General features: G+C 38.3%; 2 non-coding genes across 2 annotated transcripts; both read right to left on the bottom strand.

Annotated features, from left to right (window-relative positions):
- Window positions 1–6,155: 6,155 nt before the first annotated feature.
- On the bottom strand, window positions 6,156–6,262 carry LOC131147363 (small nucleolar RNA R71). Its single transcript, XR_009134750.1, has one exon. It is a non-coding gene; the product is annotated as a small nucleolar RNA R71 (small nucleolar RNA).
- Window positions 6,263–10,216: 3,954 nt separating this feature from the next.
- On the bottom strand, window positions 10,217–10,323 carry LOC131147403 (small nucleolar RNA R71). Its single transcript, XR_009134786.1, has one exon. It is a non-coding gene; the product is annotated as a small nucleolar RNA R71 (small nucleolar RNA).
- Window positions 10,324–22,748: the final 12,425 nt, after the last annotated feature.

Raw genomic sequence — 22,748 nt, 5'->3', positions numbered from 1 at the left:
AATCATTGAAAGAACTATTCGATGATACACTCTCTTGAACTTCAATCTAAGTTTCATATTTGAATTACTTTGAAGTATATAGATTGAATTTGTACTAATCAGCTCTTTTGAGAGCATCTCTTGTACACCTTCTTTGGAATCTTGTTTTGTAGATTGATTGATGATTCAGGTGCTTGAATCATTGGACCGAACGAGAGGATATTGTTTGGAGAGGAACACTCTAGCCTAATTAAAGGAGTGGTTGTAACGGTGTTGTTTCGCCAAGAAAAGAGCTGATATAATGGAATCCTTTGGTGTTTGCCAAAGGCAAGGACATAGGCTGGGGATAAGCCGAACCTCATAAAAACTTAGTCTTCTTCTCTACTCTACTCTTTAATTGCTGCACTATATTTATGTTTGTGGATGCTAAGTGCAGGTTGCAGAGCTTAAACATTGAAATTCAATAAGTTGCAACTTCTGGGTTATTTTGGTTATTAGCATTCAATAACCGTTTGCAGAAACCCACAAGGAAGTACGTTGGTAAATTTTCGGAAATCTTGATTAAGAGAACGCAATAAAAACAAAATCATAATAGGGCATATTACAGGGCTGCTACCAAAAAGCTAAAAGCAATACAATAAGTTGCAACTTCTTGGTTATTTAGGTTATTAGCATTGATCATTGTGTGGTTGGTTTGATTGTTTAAATTTTCAAGCAAATTATGATGTGTTTTGGTTTTTTATTGTTAATTGATTGAGTTACTTAAGTTTTGGTTATAAAGTACTAAGCAAATAAGTAACGGATTTAAAAAGAACATAAAATTTTTAAATAACCCAATTCACGCCCGTCTTGGGAACACAATTCTACTTTCACAATCTAAATGCGAAGTCTTCCTGTATGTATTTCTTTGAGTCCATCTTGACCTTGAGCTTCAATATTCTTTAAGCTTGCATCAATTTTGTTTATCTTTAAACAATTAAGCTTTCATCTGATCACTTCTTTGGAATGTAGACTTTCAATAAAGGCTTGTGATCACCTTGATCTTGAACTTATATGCTTGTTTCCTGAAACATCATTACTTTAACCAAAACATGTTAAATTCCCTTGATTTGTTATCATTAAAATAAGATTTGTAAGCCTTGTTAGGCCAACATGTTCCACTACTCCACTTTTTTGGGGAGCTGAGACGCAACTAGTTTGATGGAAGATTCCCTTTTTTGAATAGGAGGAAATATCAAATTTTCGCCCATTATCACTACGTATAATCCTTATAGTAGTTGAAAATTCATTTTCAATCAGTCAAATGAAAGATTGGAGTAGAGGGCGAGTTTCTAATTTGTGATGCATTAAATGGAAAGGGGCAGGAGAAGAAATTCATCTGGAAGGGAATTCAATGCGAGTTTGTTTAGCCAATAGGTAAATAAAACATGGTTCTAAATTTGAACAAATGCTTGAAACATTATTGGAAAGTAAAGATATAATTTTATTGGATAAATGTCTGAGTTGGCAATGCCAAAGTTGAGAATTTGATGTGGCCATTTAACAACGAGCAGGATTTGTTTTTGTAAAGTAATATAAGCCATCCCGTTCAGGTCCCAGTCCAATCGTGTTCATCGAGCATAGGTCCTTGTGAATTATAGTGTTATTCCAAGAGGGGGGTGAATTGGGTATTTTTAAAAAATAGGTCCTTTAGATCCTAATTTTGATACAATAATTTCAAACTTGCAAGCTATCAATTACTACCTCAATCAATTTTTTATTAATCAACCCAATGAGTAATTTTAAGTGTCTTTATCAAGCATACAATGTTACCCAAATATTCAAACATGCACCAAATGATCAACACATACACAATATGATTACGCGGAATTTAAATAGAGATAAGGGTAAGAGAGATGCAAACTCGATTTTATGAGGTTCGGTCTACCCCAGCCTACGTCTTTGCCTTGAGCAACCCACTCAAGGATTCCACTAAATAATCTGCTCCTTTAACTAGGACGAAGCTTCCTTTACAACCTACTGCTTACAAGAGGAGTAGCTTCCTCCTCAATCCCGGTTCACAACCCGAACCATGTATACAAAATAGAGATTACAATTTTTGCAATAACTCAAAAATGCTTCTACACAAATCTTGGGAGTACAATAGAAACCTAATACGTACTCATATGATAAAAGTTGAAGCTCAGTATGTATGTAATAATATGATCTTTATAAGAAGAATGATGTGCTTCACAAATCTAACTTTTTATCAATATCTCCCAAAAATAATTTTTATAAATAAATGCTTTGGAGAACTTAGGGTTTGAGTTCAACTTACTAGATGCAAGAATACCAAATGTGATCTTTTAAAAAAAAAATAGTCCTGAATATTATGCAGATCTAAGTTCTTGCTATCAAATAACTCGTAAGATTAAATCTTTGAATAAAAAATATGACTTTGAATATGTCAAAGATTTAAACAATATTTTCCAAATATTTTGTGCACCAATGAAGTAGATCTCTTTGGATAAAAAATATAACTTTGAATATCTCAAGGATTCAAACTTTAGAATACTATTCCCAAAATATTTTTCCACAATAAATAAGTATGGGAAAATAAGTTTCTTACTCCCAAGAAGATTTTTATTTGAATGGGTAATGGAGAAGACAACCATTTAATAAAAAGTTTAAAGTTCAATGAAATATTTCTCAAACCTTAAGATCAAACCTAGATTTAGCAGAAGTTTGCTTGGATCTTGAAGATGCGATTGGCCAGACAAGTATGAATTCTTTTGAGTGTAGGCAACGATTCTTAGCAATAGTATTCAAAGCTCACAAGAGATGTACAAAAATGTTCAAGGCTCCTCAATCACATGCAAAAAGTGAGGCACTAGGGTTTTTAGGTTAATTTTATAAGTGTTCTCTACCCTAGATTTAACCCTGGTTGTTGGATCAAATAAAAATAATGGTTTTCGTATGTGTCTGCGCTGAATCACATTTTAGCATCCCGATCTTCATTGACAAATGGGTAAGTTCGTCGATGAGTGTATAACACTCATTCATCGATGAGGCCATGAGTTCGTCGATGAGAACACTGTCTAAACTTTTTGGGCTCTCGGTATTTGTTTGTTAACAATAAAAAACTGTTCATCGCCGAGTGGCCTTCATATGTTCATCGACGAGGCCATTGCGTTTGTCGATGAGGCCTTAAAAATTTGCCTCGAAAAATTCCTTTCGATTTAGAACTAATGTAAATATATTTTTCATGAAATGCATAAGTCCTAAGGTCTGTCTAAGGTATATTTGAGCTTCGAGTTATTTCATATGACATATGTAAATACATTCGATTCTAAATAGCCCTTCCATTGAAGATCTTGAACTTGAAGCTTGCTTCATCATCCTTTCATCCCTCTAGTTCCTTGGATTGTGTCAAGTGATATGAAATTTAGATTCCTTGTGGCTTCCATACAAGTTCACCATTCGTGCATTCTAAATCATGATCATGTTCACAAACTCAATTGCACGGGACAAATACCTGATTTGTCATTATCAAAACAGGATTGGACTCATAGAGTCAACAATACTGAATTAGACACATATGAGCAAAAACAAATGATTATACAATTGAGAGTTTGACATAACACACGAATGGACATAAAATTGAAATGGAATAAAAGGATACATTGGAATTTTTTTTTTTTTTTAAATAAGAGAGGGAGAAAAAACAACAGATCCAATATGGGTTACCACAACATGAGATCCATCTTGTAGTCGTACAGTACGACCATGCACAGGGATAGAGTATGTTAATTCAGTGGTAGAACACACCATATGATCAGTATCTTCGCTGTCTAGAATCCAAAGAGTTTTAGGAGAAAGATAGGATGGTATACCTGATACGGATGACTCAGAATTACCAGCATGGTGTGCTATAGAAGGTGTCTAGGTGGCATAGTTTAGAATAGCTAGAAGTTTTTGGCTGATATGTCCCTAAAATGCACTATTTTAGGCCCCCATTTACCTATGTTTTATCCTCATTTATCATGTATTTACCCTTTATTATCATAGTTCGAAGTTATGCTTGGTCTGTTCATGTTTCAGGAAAATCAGGTTAAAATCAAGGAGTTAAGAAATATAAGAAGACAAGGGAGTAATTGGGAAGCACAAAGCTTAAATTAGATGCTCAACCAAGCCCCCAAGGCCTTAATTCATCAAAGCACTTAAGACCTTGTTCAACCATGTGGTGTGACCAGCTAACACAACGAGCAACCAGGTCATAAAAAAATACTCCAAGGTTCATACTAAAAGTGAATTGCTGCAAGGTTCGACCACCAGGTCAACCAAGTGACCCTTAGGGGTTACCAGGTCAAGAATCTAAGACTAACTGAGCCAGAGCTACCGAGAGTATTGACCAACAGCTCAACCATGAGACCTTGAGGTCCGACCAGGTCAAGATCCTGAGATTTACTAAAACTGAGATCTTGCAAGTCTCGACCATCAACGCGATGAGGAAGATCTATAGGCATGAGCATGTCGAGAAATCCTAAAGTTTGAATCCCAGAATTTCCGAGAGCCTTGACCAGGGCGCGACCAAGGGAAGACATGGGTGCAACCTGGTCAACAAACACAAGCCCAGCGAATTGCTTTGGGAGATTTTTTGCCAAAGTTCCCTGTTTTGATTTCAAACCTTTGTAAGCTCTTTTGGGTATAAAACCTAGCTTCGTCTATGTGCCTAGGGTTCCCTTTTGGCCCCTCTTTGGTTAGTGACAGACCTAAAGAGTCTTTGGGTGCCACCTAGAGTAGGATTTACTGCTTTGATTTCAATTCCTTGTATTGGTTTTGTGCTTGGAGTCTTAGAAGGCCTATGATAACCTTCGAGTTCCTTGTGCTATAGTGTAGATAGTTGGTCCTTCGATTGTATTCTTGATCGCTAGTGATAGGATGTCAAGTTGCAATTCAAGCCATTTTTACATCTTTGATTATGATGAGACCCTAGGGTAAAGGATAACATAGCTATGGATTCAGTCACTTATACACACTAGGCTACGGTTCATATACGAGGTGTTCTTGTGATCGCTAAATAGGGTATACCTTGGTTCCTAATCGTGCTTCAGACAATTCGTGCACCTTTGCTACCCTATGCCGCTCAAACAGTTCACTTAACCATTTAGCCTAGTACGCATAGCTAACCGAACATAACTAGCGCACATAACAGCCTAAGCTTAATTCATAATCTAAGACCTGCATTCTAGGAATAGTGTTAATATAATTTTACATGCTTTTGTAGTTGATAGAAAAACCTTTTCAAAACCACACCTTTTTCCATTTTACATAGTAAATTAGGCTAGATGTGGTGAACAATTGCATTTGAGTCCCTGAGGATCAGCGCCTGACTTACTCATTGTTCTACTAAATTTGGGGATAGTTAGGTTATAAATTTTATCTTTGGTAGTTAAGGACCCAAGCCGTGGTGAGCCTCCCAAATTTTGGAACCATTTTTGGGGACTTACTTACGATAGTAAGCCAATTTCTAGTTTAGAGTGCTACATACTTTTTTTTTTCTTTATTTTATTTTATTTTTAATTTTGTTTTCTACTCTAAAGTCTTGATTGTGTGTTTCATATGCATATGTTGGGTTTGCACTCTTTGGATCCTGAGTTAGTGCCTATAGACCCTAAGATTGAGAGATCCCGTAGGTTAATTAAAAAATCTACCTCTAGTCCCGAGTTAGCTGAGTCATCTAAACCTAGACTCATGGCTAAACATCAACTGGTTCCCACCTTTCAAAACATAGAACCCCAAGCTCCCCACTAACTTGTGGTGGAAGAGCAACCCCTTCGGCCTCTTAGAGACTACTTCACACCCAACACATACACCTCGCCATCTTGCATCCGGTTTTTGGAGGTTGAGGTGGCACAATTTGAAATTAAGACTTCAATCATCTCGATGCTTCCCACATTCTTTGAGAATTCAACTAAAAAATCCATACAAGTATCAAGATAAGTTTCTCAAAATCTGTTCCACCATTCGTATACCTCACTTTGGGAATGATGCCCTCCGTTTGAGGCTTTTCCTGTTCTTTTTTTAAGGACAAGGCTAAATATTGGTTGAAAATTTTAGTACCAAACTCTGTGACCAACTGGGCCACCATGCAATATGAGTTCTTGAAAAAGTACTTCCCCATCGGGAAGACTAACCAGCTAAGGAAGGCAATCACTAGTTTCTCACAATTGGATGGGGAATAATTTTTCGAGAAATGGGAGTGCTTTAGGGACCTCTTGTGCAAATGCCCACATCACCAAGGCCATAGGTGACAATTAGATCAGACCTTTTATGAAGGAATAGCTGGGCGTGATAGAGCCATAGTAGATGCATCTTGTGGAGGTACTTTTCTTATAAAACATGAGAATTAGGCTTGGGCTCTCTTTGAGAACCTTGCCGAGATTCTTAGCAACACACTATTGCTGCTCGTAGACTCTCCCAACCTTCCTCATCCCATCCTAAGGGAGTCTATAAGTTAGCCACAAGCTATGACCTTGCACCCACATTGCACACCATTGTGAAGAAATTAGATCAGTTCTTGTCCTTAGAACAACAACCTCAGCCTGTGGCATGTGCAAATGTTTGTGCCATTTGTTTTTCTCATTCTCACACTTGTTATAATTGCCCCCATGTGCCTCCCCCACCAGAGTTTGTGCAGGAGGAAGTTAAGGCCACCCATAATTAGTATGACATGTCGTATAACGACCCCTATTCTAATAAGTGCAATCTTAGGTGGGGTATGCATCCTAACTTATTTGGAGACCACAAGCTCAGGGTTTCCAAGCTTAAAGACCTCAGCAATCACCCACTGCTCCACCTTCTCATCCATTCCAAAATCCTCAAAATCCTCCCATTTCAGCCCCTAGATCTTCCGCTTATCAGCAAGCATCTCCTCCTTAGCCCCAATATGATAGATCTTTTCAGAAGACGGTGTTGAAAGCCCTCTAGGGTATTGAGGCTGATAACCAAGTGGATCAAAAATTACTCCACTCCCACTCCTAATATATTGCTAAGCTAGAAGGAACCATGGGCCAACTAGCTACCTCTTTAAGTAGGAGAAATGAGGGTAAATTGCCAAGTCAACCTTTAGTGAACTCTAAGGGCCAATATGAGGTAGAATGTGAGTCGACTGCTGGACCTTCATCATATCATAAGCAAACCTAAGCTATAACCATTCTTCGAAATGGTGGGGAGGTAAACTATAAGGCTGGGGAGAAGTTAAGCAAAGGTAAAGGTAAGAAGAATATGAGGGTAGAACCCAATACTGAATCTTGTACCCCTCCTCCTCTAATCCAGTGAGAAATTTTGAGATTCCCACTCCCTCTGATAAAGGAGCATTACCCTATTATGTCCCTCCCGTGCCATACCCTGTAGCCCTTCAGGCACATTCTAAACCTAAGAAGGAAGAAATTGAAGAGTCCATGATGGACACCTTTAGGCAAGTAAAGATCAATCTTCCTCTCTTAGATGCCATCAATCAAGTTCCTACTTATGCTAAGTTCCTCAAGGAAATGTGCACTCAAAAGCGCAAATCTAAGGTGCATTTGAAAAAAAGATTTAGATTGACTGAGAATGTGAGCTCAATTCTTTTAGGTTCTATTCCCCCCAAACTTAAGGACCCTGACACTGCCACCATCTCATGTGTAATTAACGACTACACAATCAATATAGCCCTTTTAGATTTGGAAGCGAGTGTGAACCTACTTCCTTACTTAGTCTACAAATAATTCGGTTTGGGAGAACTAAAACCTACCCCGGTCGCCTTGAGTTTAGCCAACTGATCTGTAAAAAAGACCCGAGGTGTTGTCGAGGATATCTCAGTAAAGGTCGATAGGTTCTTTTACCCCATTGATTTCATTGTCTTAGATATAGAGCCTACCAACCAAACCAAGAAATAGATTCCAGTCCTTCTGGGGCCCCCATTCTTAGCCACACCTAATGCATGCATCCAGTGTAATACTAGTGTTATGGATATATCCTTCAGAAACATGTAGCTCCGGCTGAATATGTTTCACACCTCTAATATGTTCCTAAAATGCACTATTTTAGGTCCCCATTCGACCTTTGTTTTGTCTTCATTTATCTTGTAAATACACTTTGTTATCTTAGTTTGGATTTATGCAAGGGTTGTTCATGCTTCAGGAAAAACAAGTTAAAACCAGGGAGTTAAGCAATACGAGAAGCCAAGGGAGTATTCGGGAAGCACAAAGCCCAAATTAGATGCTCAGCCAAGCCCCTAGAGCCTCAACTCATCAAAGAAAAGAAGACCATGTTCAACTATATGGTCAACCAGCTAACATAGGGGCAACTAGGTCACAAGCTACAGACTCCAAGGTTAAAACTGAGAAAGAAATGCTGCAAGGTTCGACCAAGTGCTCAACTAAGTGTTCCCAAGGGGTGACTAGGTCGAGATACTGAAGTTGATTGAGCCAAAGATGCTGAGAGTCTCGACCAATAGCTTGACCAGGGAGACCATGAAGGGCGACCAAATCAAGATCCTGAACTTTCCTGAAGACCAAGATCCTGCAAGTCTCGACCATCATCTCAACCAACAAGACTCAAGAGTGTGACTAGGTTGAGAAGACCTGAAGACGTGAACTGCTTTATGATATTTTTGCATAAGCTACTTTGAATTTTAACCTCGTAAACCCTTTTAGGTATAAATAATAGTTGTGTCTATGTTCTTAGGGTTCCTCTTTGGCCTTTATTAGGTTAGTGATAGGCCTAGGAAACCATTAAGAGCCACTTTGATTAGGATTTACTGCTTTTCCTTTTAATTCCTATATTGGTTCGTGCATGGAATCTTTGAAGGCCTATGACAACCTTTATGTTTCTTATGCTACCGCTGAGAGTAGATGGTTCTTTATTGTATTCTTGGTCTTTAGTGACAGACGTTCAAGTTGCAATTGAAGCTGACTTTTACATGCTTTCCTTTACATGATTTCTTTACTGCTTTCATTTAAATACTTGCAATTTACATTCCATGCAAATTTACATCTTTGAGTGTGATGATACCCTAGGGTAAAGGATAACCTAACTAGGGATTCAGTCACCTATACGGATTAGGCTATGGTTCATGTACGGGGTGATCTAGTGAACATTGTGATAGGGTATACCCTAGTTCCTGATTGTGTTGCAGACGATTGGTGCACCTTCACTATTCTATGCCATCAGATGGTTCACTTAGTCGTTAGCCTAAAACGGATAGCTAACTGGACATACCTAGAGTGCACGATAGTCTAGGCGTGATTTATACTCTGAGATATGTTTTCTAGGAGTAGTGTTAATATAGATTTACTGCTTTCAATAGCTATTAGGAAAACCTAATCAAGATCGCTCCTTTTTCCTTTTTACTCAAAGTGTAGTAACCTAGGTTAAAAGTGGTTAACGATTGCACACCAGTCCCTGAGGATTGACACCCGACTTACTCACTTTCTAGTGAACTTAGGTTAGTTAGGTTTATAAATTTTACTTTTGGTAGTTAAGTACCCAAGCCTTGGCGAGCCTACCAAATTTTGGCACCGTTCTCGGGGACTGTGTCGCGATTGTAAGCCAATTTCTAGTTTAGAGTACTATGCTTTGTTTTTATTTGTTTTCTTTTATTTTTGTTTGATACTCTAAAGTGTTGATTGTGTGTTGCATGTGTATATGCAGGGTTTGCACTCTTTGGATCTTGAGTTGATGCCTATAGACCCTAAGATTGAGAGATCTTGTAGGCCCATTAGGAAATCTACCTCGAGTGACAAGTTAGCCGAGTCGTCTAAACCTAAATTCATGGTTGAAAGGAATCTGGTTCCCGCCTTTCAAAATTTGGAACCCTAAGCTCCCCACCAACTTGTGGTGGAGGAGCAACTTCTTCGAACCATTACAGACTACTTTACACCCAACACATACACTTCACCGTCTTGTATCCGATTTTTGGATGTCGAGGTGGTGCAATTTGAAATCAAGACTTCCATCATCTTGATGCTTCCCAAATTCTATGGGAATTCAACTGAAAATCCTTACATGCATCATGATGAATTTCTTGAAATTTGTTCTACCATCCGAACATCTAATTTTGGTGACGACGCCCTCCGATTGAGGCCATTCCCGTTCTCTCTGAATAACAATGCCAAATATTGGCTAAATTCCTTAGAGCCGAACTCGGTGACCAATTGGGCCACCATGCAACATGAATTCTTAAAAAAGAACTTCCCTATTGGGAAAACTATTTAGGTGAGGAAGTCAATCACTAGTTTCTCAAAATTGGATGAGAAACTATTTTTTCGAGACATGGGAGCGCTTTAGGGACCTTTTGAACAAATGCCCACATCACCAAGTCCCTAGGTGGCAATTAGTTCAGACCTTCTATAAAGGATCAGCTGAGTGAGACCGGTCCATGGTAGATGCATCTTGTGGAGGTACTTTCCTTACAAAAACCAAGAATGATGCTTGGGCTCTCTTCAAGAACCTCACTAAAAATTCTCAACAACATGTTGTTGCTGCTCATAGACCATCCCATGACCTTGCACCCACACTACACACCATTGTGAAAAAGTTAGATCAATTATTTTCCTTAGGACAACAACCTCAACCTGTGGCATGTGTAGAGGTTTGCACCATTTATTCTAATTCTTCACACATATATTATAATTGCCCCCGTACGCCTCCCCCGCTTGAGTTTGTGTAGGAGGAAGTTAAGGCCACCCATAATTGGTACGATAGGCCGACCAATGACCCATATTCAATCACGTATAATCTTGGGTAAAATAAGCATCCTAACTTCTCCTATAGGCCACAAGCTCCAGGTTTTCAACCTTAAAGACTTCAGCAATCACCCACTGCTTTGCTTTATCACCCATACCAAAATTATCAAAATCCTCCCGTGCCTGCCTATAGACCATCATCTTTTCAACAACATTCTCCTCGTCAGCCTAAATATAATTATTTTTAGGAGATGGTGCTGAAAGCCCTCAAAGGCATTGAGGATAATAGCCAAATTGATTGATAGTTACTCCACTCCTACTCCTAGTCTACAGCCAAGCTAGAAGCCACCATGGGGCAACTAGTTACCTCTTTAAGTAGGAGAGATGAGGGCAAGTTGCCAAGTCAGCCTCTAGTGAAACCTAAGGGCGAATATATGGTAGGATATGAGCCGACTACTGGACCTTCGTCATATAATGAGCAAGCCTATGCAGTGACCATTCTTCGGAGTGGTAGGGAGGTAAATAATAGGGTTGGGGAGAAGTGAGACAAAGAAAAGGTAGGGAGAGGATGAGGGAAGAACCCAACAATGAACCATGTAATCCTCCTTCTCCAAATCCGATAGTTGATACCGAGACACCTACCCTCTCCAAGGATGGAGCACTTCCCCATTATGTCCCTGCAGTGCCATTCCTTGCAGCTCTTCATGCACCCTCTAAATTTAAGAAGGAGACCACCACTGAGTCCATGATCATGAAAACATTTAGACAAGTTAAGGTCAATATTCCTCTATTATATGTTATTAAACAAGTGCCTGCGTATGCCAAGTTCCTTAAGGATTTGTGCACACAAAAGCAAAAATCGAGGGTACACATGAACAAACAAGTTAGGCTAGCCAAGCATGTGAGCTCAATTTCACTAGGTTACCTTCCTCCAAAGCTAAAAGACCCTGGTGCTCCCACCATCTCGTGTGTAATCAATGATTACACCATTGATAGGGCTCTTTTAGATTTGGGTGCGAGTGTGAACCTTCTTCCCTACTCAGTCTATAAGATATTCAATTTAGGAGAGCTGAATCCCACCCCGGTCACCTTGAGTTTCACCAACCAATCAGTAAACAAGCCCAGGGATATGATAGAGGATGTCTTGGTCAAGATTGAGGAGTTCTACTATCCTTTTGACTTCATTATCTTGGATATGGAACCCTCTAACCCAACCAAGGATCCAATCCCTGTCCTATTAGGATGACCATTCTTAGCTATGGCTAATGCCTACATTCAGTGTAGGACTGGGATTACGGACGTATCCTTTGGCAACATGGAGCTCCGACTGAATGTATTCCATGCTTCCCATCATCCACTCAATGACGTACAAGCTATGGACATTGATATGATTTATGAATGAGTTGAGAAAGTGGCTCCTTCAATTATGTGGAGGGACTCTTTAGAGGATATACTTCAGCCTAAAAGCCCCTCTATTTCTGGTATGGAGGATCTGTATGAGAAGATTCTTTCCATTCATTATTCGTCCTCCAATTTAGAGGAACAGTTGTGGGTAGCTGAGACTTGGTTTAACGAGGAAATGGTGGAAGAAACCCTTAGTTTCAAACCAGGGTGAGCCTGACATGGACCTTTATTACGTCTGGCTGAAGATGGTATATTTAGCGCTTCTAGGAGGCAACCCAAATATTTTTATTCTTCCTTTTGATTCCTTAGGTTGTACATTGTAGTTTAGATAGGGTCTAGAGTCCTTAGAATAGGTTCTATGTTAGTTAGGGGTACAACTAGGGCACGACCAGCACGCGTAGGTGCAACCTAGCTGAGCCTTGAGAGTCTTCTAAACTGCCAAAGAACTGCAAAGTTTGACCAAAGGCGCGACCAGCACCCTATGTTGGCATGACCTATCTAAGCATAGATGTTGAATTAGTTGGGGGTGCGACTAAGCACAACCAGCATTTAGCTGGTGCGACTTGGTCGAAACTATCGAAAGTCACGTTTAAAACCCTCTTCCCACAAAGCTTGAAACCACTTTCTCATTATTCCTTCTCACTTCTTTCATCGCCCCCTTCTCTGACCTAGTTTCCTGAGCTTCCTCCGCTTCTCCAAAGCCTCTAATGCCCTCTGGCTACTTGCCCTAGTTCTGGTGAGCCCCACCATGCATAACCCTATATTCTAGAGCATTAGGGATTCAACACCTTATCTTCATTTTTTCTCTCTCCACCCTCAGTTGATTTCATTCGAAGATGCGTCTACCTTTGGGATCTCAGACTAGCTCGAAGTAAGCCCACTCGCCACGATCTACCACCAAGCGGAAGAGGGTCCAAGACCCATCAAGGGAAGAATCTTCTTGAGCGGCCTCAAGAGAGCAGAAATGGGCTTTGAGGGTAACGAGAGCATCAAAGGTGACCTATGAGGATATTCAGTTGCCCCCTAAGCGAGTTGTTCGCCACCTACTACTGATCATGGGGGCACATCTGCCTAGCTGGTGTCATTCATTACAATTAGGCCAACCATGCCACTCCCCCCTCTTACCTCTAAAGTCCGCCGCTTGATGGCGATAATTGTATTAGTAGTGGCCGCTGCAGTGGCAACCTCTTCATCTACCCCAAACAGTGTTCCTGATCCTGATTTAGATTCTACTCCAAATTTTGACTCTAACTAGGATAGGATAGATGCTTGGGAACTTGTAGTGTGCTCTCTCTGCATATGTCCTATGCTCAGACACAATCTTTCTTTTCTTTTCTTTTCTTTTTCGTTGTATTTTCTTGTCTGATGTATCACCATGCTTTTTTCTATTGTACTCATATGTGCGATGTATCTATCTTTTGTGTATTTCCTTTGATATTAATGAAATTACATGGTGCTTTTAACTTGTCTTTTTTTCTTCAATGTATCATTGTGTTTCTATTTCTATTTCTGGATTTTATGCGGTTGTTACTTATGCAAATACACTAATTGATCTTATAACACTGTGTAGTGTTTTCTTCCTTTTATTTCTAGGTTCTTTCTTTCCATACTTTTGTAGGGATACTGAATTTTTAAGTTGGGGATAGGGGGTTTAAGAAAACACTACACGACACATTGTGAGCACAAAAATGACACACTTTTTAGAATTTTTAGTGACATTATTTGTTGTATGCCATGATAAAATTGTTATACCCTTTACATACCTCTATATCACCTACATGTCACATGCATAGGCCTGTCATTTAGATGACTTTGTTATGCTCACTTACGAAGTAGTGAATTGCTTGTGTGTAGTTTCACATAATATAGCTGATGTACTACTTTCCCACTCTATGAGGGTTAACTAATGATTCATTCATTTTAATATAGTTGTTTAAAGTCTTGTATTCACATGGTACTTCATAAGGCCAGGACGCACTTTCACATGATTCATAGCACGTAGGGTTCCTTTAGAGCACTAAGAGAACACATGTGGCGACTATGACACTTTGTGAGGTTTTGTTGACCCTTTCATTTTTTTAGAGTTTTTGACGTCAAACTCTGAGTTCACGGAACTCAGCTTTCCTTCCCTGGATATTCTTTGCATGCCAGTCTCTGTGTTTTCTTTTTCTAGACTAGAGGTGATGTCTAGTGGGGAGATACCAACCAAGGTCTTGTAGCCTACTCAAGATATGAAAATTAAGCCACCCCTAAAGAAAGATATATTTCATGGAACTCCTTTTCGAGCTTAGTTTCCTTTCGATAGCATGAAGACGACAAAAGTTGTAATAATTGTCCTAGCTGACTATGAAAGAAAAATGTAAAAAGAATTAGTAGAAGAGAAAAAGAAATGAAAAATACATAAAATATTTGCTCCATATATAAAAGGGTCAAGCTAGGGACACAACACATATGTTCCTACACGTATGAAGCTTCTTTAGTTGTCCGATGCATATGATGTATTCATGCCTGGTTTATGGATAAGTCAATCTAGCATGGTCTTGGTTGGATGTTGCAAGTAGGTGAGAAGGTGCTAGGGTGAAGGACCCGACACCTTATTTATAGGCTGGATCCCATTCTTATGAGACTAGTTCACTCCATTTTTAGAATTAGTTCTTTGAAGTATGCGAGAAATTTGATCATGACATTCTTCCTCACATATGAGAGTGAACCTATTTTCTTGAGTGTTTTTTAGAGTACATCAATTAGGTTAAGTCAAGACGACCATTCTGTAGGTGTCCAAGGGTGACCTAAGTGTGATGAATTATTCACTTTACACATGCCTTGTGATGTTGCCTATATATACTTGAATATATATGATGATATTAACTCTGAATTGCAATTGCTCATTGATTCTCTCTGAGTTATGATTTTCTTGATGGCTATCCATTGTTAAGACTTGCATAAGTGATTTGCTTCAGATTTTTTTATATAATAGAGTTATGTATGAAAAAAGCCTGCTTGTAACTAGGTTATATTCATGTATGTGAAATGGCATGATTGTGTTGTATGTGATCTTATTTGATATTCACTGAGATTGGTGTTTGAGGGTATTGCCCTAGAAACCTTCATGTGACTACAACTCCTCCACTAGGGTCACCTGGGGGTTTAAAACCTTCTTGCATTCGGTAAATGCAATCGTGTTTCCGACAAAAGAGGAGGTAGATAGGATTTTATATTTTTCTTAGTTTTTGCTTTGCTCGAGGACTAAAAAAGTGTAAGTTGGAGGCTATGATGTGTTCCTAAAATGCACTATTTTAGGCCCTCATTTACCTTTTCTTTATCTTCATTTATCTTGTAAATACCCTTTATTATCATAGTTCAGAGTTATGCAAGGTTTGTTCATGTTTCAAGAAAAACAGGTTAAAACCGAGGAGTTAAGTCATACGATAAGCCAAGGGAGTATTTGGGAAGCACAAAGCTCAAATCAAATGCCCAGCCAAGCCCCTAAAGCCTTAAATCATCAAAGGAAAGAAGACTCTGTTCAACCATGTGGGTGACTAGCTAACATAAGGGTGACCAAGTCTCAAGCTGCAGACTCCAAGGTTCAGACTAAGAAAGAAATGCACCAAAGTTTAACCAAGTGTTCCCAAGGGGAGACTAGGTAGAAATATTGAAACTGACTGAGCTAGAGATACTGAGAGTCACGACCAACAACTCGACCAAGGAGACCATGAAGGGCGACCAAGTTGAGATCTTGAACTCCTGAGACCAAGATGCTGCAAGTCTCGACCATTATTTCAACCAGCAAGACTCAAGAGTGTGACTAGTTCGCAAAGACCTTTTGGGTATAAAAAATAGCTTCGCCTATATTCTTAGGGTTCCTCTTTGGCCTCTCTTAGATTAGTGACAGGCCTAGGAAGCCATTGAGAGCCACTTAGATTAGGATTTACTGCTTTTCCTTTCAATTCCTATACTGGTTCATTCATGGAATCATTGAAAGCCTGTGACAACTTTTATGTTCCATGTGATTCTTTTTAGAGTAGATGGTTCTTGATTGTATTCTTGGTTGTTAGTGACAGAAATTCTAGTTGCAATTGAAGCCGACTTTTACATGCTTTTATTTAGATGCCTTCTTTACTACTTTAATTTAAATACCTGCAATTTCAATACCTACACTTTACTATCCATTCAAGTTTACATCTTTGAGTGTCATGATACCGTAGGGTAAAGGATAGCCTAGCTAGGGATTCAGTCACCTATATGGATTAGGTTGCGGTTATTACATGGGGTAATCTTGTGATCGTTGTGATAGAGTATACCCCGGTTCTCGATCGTGCTCCAGACAATTGGTGCGCCTTCGCTACTCTATGCCATCAAATGGTTCACATAGCCATTAGCCTAATACGGATAGCTGACTGGACATATATAGCGCACACGATAGTTTAGGATTGATTTATACTCTAAGATATGCTTTCTAGGAGTAGTGTTAATATAAATTTACTAGTTTCACTAGTTGTTAGAAAAAAACCCAATCAAAATATCTCCTTTTTTCGTTTTTACAGAAAGTGTAGTAACCTAGGTTAGAAGTGGGTAACGATTGCACACCAGTCCCTGAGGATTGACACCCGACTTACTCACTTTCTACTAAACTTGGGTTAGTTAGGTTTATAAATTTATTTTTGGTAGTTAAGGACCCAAGCCTTGGTGAGCCTACCAACCTCCTAGCACCCATCATATGATATTCCATTCGAGGATGTAGACATGATTGATAAGGGTGTTGAGAGGGATGCCCGTTCGACTCTTTTGAAAAATTCCCTTGAGGATAGGCCTCCATTTTATTGGCCTTCTACTTTACATTTAGAGGACTAGTGTGTGCATGCCCCTGCTATTGGTGAATCAATCTCTAACCTAGAAAAAAGGCCCTGGAAAGTTATGTTTGAAAATCTTCCTACTTTTTCTAGCATTCCAGCACATCCTTCCATCGACCCCCCACCATCACATGAGTTAAAGACCCTGCCAACTTCTCTCAAGCATGTCTTCTTAGGCCCCAAGGAGACCCTGCCCATGATCATATCATCTAGCTTGTATAATTCGTAGGAGCCTAGACTCATTCACATCCTGCGAAAATATATGAGAGCCATAGGGTGGTCAGTAGCGGACCTTAGGGGTATAGATCCATCCATCTGCATGCATCAGATTCACTTTGAGCCGAATGCTAAGCCTATTCGTGAGATGCAACGGAGACTTAAACCTAATATGAAGGAAGTGGTTTTGAAGGAAGTGGTCAAACTCTTAGATGCTAGGATCATATTTCCTATTTCTAATAATGAGTTTGTGAGCCCCATGCAAGTGGTCCCCAAGAAATCCGAGATCACAATTGTTGAAAATGATAAAAGTGAAGGTATCCCCACTCTCGTTGTTAGGGATTTATACTGAAAGACATGCTTTATGTAATTGGTTTTAGTATTTATTAACAAGTTCAGTTATTCCATTTTAATGAGAATCTTTGTGAGCAATGTTTGCCTGACATTATTTTTTTTAATGATTATGCATGCGTGTCTTTTATTCTATATAGTAGGTGATCTAGTGTGTAGAGTATGACTTGTACACAGAAGATTAGATCATCAATTCTTATAGAATATAAATTGATTATCTACAGTCTTAAATGAAATTGGACACACCATTGGTTGGACTGTAGCACAAGGTTTTAATAGGTCTGTCTTAACTATTGGGAATGGTACAGTTCCAACTCCTTGTGCTAGTACACTTTGTGTGTATTAAACAGGATCGTCTTGGGGTGATTGTTTTTATACTGACTATATAAAACCATTAATACCTCATGGTTATTACGAATGCTTATGCTCTTAATCCTGATATGATTATTGGACACGTGCATATAGTGTTTATTACTTTGATTCATGGAAGAGTGAGATTCAATATGGGTAAAAAAACTTAGTGAGTTGGGTGATGACATTATGTGTATGGTGATCATAAATTATTGATGGAATCCACGTCCCGGTATTGGGATTGATGATACCCCCTTGAGGAAGCTTATAAGTTTTGATTATGTCAAACCCTACAGGTGGATTTTGAATCTGACACATCAAATAAATTAAGTGGAAGGTCTCAGGGAATTAATATGTCAATTAATTAAATTGTCAGTAATTTAATTTAATAGACGGATATTTGTAATCTTTAAGTGGGGAGATAAATAAGCATTTAATAATAGGAGCTGGAAATTCAATTTCAAATATGACAAGGAGTGCAATTATAATTATTTAGTGGTATGAATTATAATTAACGTAATTAAGGATGAATTTGGATTGGATTAGGAATTCTTAACTATGTGGGAAGCCCTAGTCATATTTGCCTAGAGGTCCCTGCTATAGCTTATATACACATGCATCATTTAGCAACTAGGATGAGATGAGCGAACTTTCATAAAGGCAGACATTTTTTGTGAGAGAAGAAAACCCTAGCAGCCACTTACGGGCCCATCTCTCAGGAGCAAGGCATGTTCAAGGAATACAGTAGAAGATTCATGGTCATCTTCAAGAGCTCGTTTTCATAGTTGCAGATTCGGGATCAAACTAGACAGATCTCGCAGGCATAATCCTAATCATATAATTAGGGTTTGCATGATCATATTATTTTTTTGGTTATTTGTATGCACAACAATCGAATCTTAGGGCTATTCTGCAAGTCCTTTCACTCGTCACTAGCGGGTGGCGGGTGTGCAAAGACTATCAAAAACTTAATAACCTTACCCAAAAAGACCACTTCCCATTACCATTCATTGATCAAATATTAATGAGACTAGCGGGAAAAAATTTTTATTACTTTTTGGCTGGACATTCTGGGTATAATCAGGTTGCATTCCCCCGTATGATCAGAAGAAGACTACCTTCACCTGCCCATTTGGGACCTTTGCCTAATAGGAGGATGCCTTTTGGGCTATACAATGCACTAGTGACCTTTCAAAGGTGCATGTTGGCCATCTTTTTCTACATGGTTGAAAAATTCCTTGAGGTATTTATGGATGATTTTTCTGTGTTCGGATTCTCCTTTGATGCGTGCTTAGAAAACCTGTCCAAAGTCCTTGAAAGGTGTGTGGACACGAATTTGGTGTTAAAATGGGAAAAGAGCCATTTTATGGTTCAAGAGGGAATAATATTGGGGCACATTGTCTCCTCTAGGGGGATCAAAGTAGATAGGGCTAAGGTAGAGCTGATTTCCAAACTTCCTCCCCCTACTTCTATTAAAAAAGTTAGGTCATTACTAGGGCATGGTGGTTTTTACCAGGGATTCATCGAGGACTTTAGTAAAATTTATCAACCCTTAACCAACTTGTTAATAAGAGATGCACCCTTTGAGTTTGACAAAAATTTTCTCACTCCATTTGAAACTCTTAGGATGTTGCGCTCTTTCACCCTGATCATGCAGCCATGTTATTGGTCCCAACCTTTTGAGATCATGTGTGATGCGTCGGATTACGCTGTAGGGGTTGTATTGGGACAAAAGGTGGATAAATATTCTCATGTGATTTACTACGCTAGTAAGACTCTTCAAGGAGCTTCTAGAAGTAGTTTTCACACTTGATAAACTCCGCTCTTATCTCCTAGGGTCAATTGTCATTGTGTATTTTGATCACGCCGCTTTGCGGTATCTTCTCACTTAGAAAGAGACAAAACCTAGGTTGATTAGGTCGATTTTTTTTTTACAGGAGTTTAATTATGAGATCCAGAATAGGAAAGGGACGGAAAACAATGTAGTTGATCATTTGTTCCGCATTTTAGTTGAGGGGTCTACTAACCTATATCCAATTCAAGATTCCTTTCCCAATAAGCATCTTTTTGTTGTGTCTTCCAACTCCCATGGTTTGCTATGATTGCTAACTATTTGGACACAAAAATCATTCCTCTTGATTGGACATGGTGGGAGAAAAAACATTATTCTCCCAAGTGCGCCATTACATATGGGAAGACCCGGATCTTTTCAAAATCGGCCTAGACTAGATCATTCGATGATGTGTCCCCGAGAGTGAGTATCATAGCATATTCGACTTTTGTCATACCCTAGAGTGTGGTGGTCACTATAGTGGGAAGAAAATAGTGGCCAAGGTGCTTCAAAGTGGATTTTTTTGGCCCACTTTTTTCCGGGATGCTTAGTGTGGTAGCCCGAACCCGATAGGGTTCCTATAGCTCTGATACCAACTGTGGTGCCCCGAATTTTATACAGCGGAAGACCTTAAATTTATTTTCCAGAGTACTAAACACTCTTATACAACAATATCTCCAATATCAAATATTATCATCCTTAAAATTATAAAACATTAAAAATACACCTAATTTAAGATTTATTCTAAATAACTCTTCTATCCCACCCACACTTCCGCTATGCTACTCTGATTCGGCTAGATTCCTCAAGGTATCTAAAATGTATAAAAATAATTTGGTGAGACGCCTCTCAATAAGTAAGGAGTAGATTATTATCAGTGTGTGGCTAAAATGAATTTTAGTGTAAAAATAATTTAATTACAGTTTTATTTTAATAAAAATATCATTGGAAATCTGTGAATCACATATATAATCAAATACTCATACTTTCCTTCAAAACACAATTATGCCTATCAAGGTCATCATCACATAAATACCCAATATGTACACAAGACTCCTTTCGGTCGATGCATGTCATGTTAAAACCACAGGACCGGGTTGTGCGGGCCAAATACTGGACTTAGTCTTGGTTGGCCGACCAAAGCTAAATCAAAGATAGCCCATCTGTAAGTGCAATTCACTTCACATCCTGGTCCGAAAATAGGTGTGTACTACCGTTCTCTGGCCAAATCCACTATCCACCGCCAACACTTTCACAATAGTGTGGCTGCACTAATACTCATCTGTAGCTACAGTGCCGAGCATCCACCACGCATCTGGCCCATCAGGACTCTTAAAACATATAATTGCAATTTATGCAACAAAACAATATAGTGGTCTCATCATTTTTCTCAACAGGTAATTTATAATAATATCTCATCAATATATCCAATGAGCCACATGATCACTATCACACCATATAATAATAATCTCATTATTTTCTACCATACAATTTGGCATAAATCTCATCAATATTCCAAATCAAATTCATATCAAATATAACACTGTAAAATTCCAATTTGCTCAATTAGACAACAAAATTAAATAAACTCATGCGACACAATTTATTTAATAATTATAATTTCACAAATTGCCTGCAAAATTTTCAAAATACATATTCAATAAATTTAATTAAAACGTGGGTATGATCAACTCCCTGTTTTTAAATTTAATTCCCAATATATTTAAATACGCAAACATGATCAAAATCTCGTAATTTAATTTAATTCCAAAATACTGCCAAAAACTCAGGCACATGGAAATAATTGAATTAACATAATCAATTTAAATCATAAATATATTTAACATGAACTCTAACATAATCTAATCCACTTACCCTAGCACTGGAGTGGTGCCTACGGCGTGCAAATGATGAAATCTCTTTGGTTAATTCCTTGGAGAGCGAAGCTGGGATCTATGAATAATGTTCATTTTTTAATTTGGCCACAGGAGAAAAATTGTGTGAGAGAGAGAGAGATGAGACAGAGATTACACTGGGATCCAGTGTGATTGAAGTTCTGGAATCATATTTTAAGGGTACACTTTCAGCACAGCTTCGTGATTTGCATCAACTTCAAGAGAGCATACTAAAGACAAAGTAGGTTAATTTATTGAAAACTCTTGGTTACGTGATGGAATACATAACCTTTTTATAGGTTTTTAAATATTTCAATATTTTATAAATTTGCTTTATAATCCTTTGATTCGTTCATTTATTTATATTTTTCTATTTCATTATAACCTCTCTTGTTAAATTAGCTTTGGTTTTGGCTGACAATTTCACATCATTTTTTTATTATATATATTTTTTTTTTGGATTATTACACTAATCATGCATAAATATTTTTTAGGGTCATTACATTAACCCCTCCTTACATAAATTTCATCCTTGAAATTTGCTAAATGTAACTTTAAATAAAATTTGTTGTTAATGCATAAAGAATAAGTTTAAAAATATCCTAACCTACCCATTCTTACCCTTACCCTATTCATACCTATACTCTGGTAAAAATCATTTCTAAAGTCTACATAATCTATAACCTAAGCTCTAATACCAATTGTGCTAGCCTGAACCCGATAGGGTTCCTATAGCTCTGATACCAACTGTGGTACCCTGAATTTTATATAGCAGAAGACCTCAAATTTATTTACCAGAGTACTAAACACCCTTATACAACATATCTCCAATATCAAATATTATCATCCTTAAAATTCTAAAACATTAAAAATATAGCAAATTCAAGATCTATTCTAAATAAATCTTCTATCCCACCCACGCTTCCACTACGCTACTCTGATTTCGGTTAGGCTCCTCAAGGTATCTAAAATGTATGAAAATAATTAGGCGAGACACCTCTCAATAAGTAAGGACTAGATTATTATCAGTGTGTGGCTAAAATGACTTTCAGTGTAAAAATAATTTAATTGCAGTTTTATTTAATAAAAAAATATCATTGGAAATCTATCAATCACATATATAATCAAATACTCGTACCTTCCTCCCAAACAAAATTTATGC

Source organism: Malania oleifera, chromosome 1 (assembly GCF_029873635.1).
Source record: "Malania oleifera isolate guangnan ecotype guangnan chromosome 1, ASM2987363v1, whole genome shotgun sequence".
Classification (NCBI taxonomy): domain Eukaryota; kingdom Viridiplantae; phylum Streptophyta; class Magnoliopsida; order Santalales; family Ximeniaceae; genus Malania; species Malania oleifera.
The sequence above is the reverse complement of the archived record's forward strand: the minus strand, read 5'-3'. Positions and strand labels throughout refer to the sequence as shown.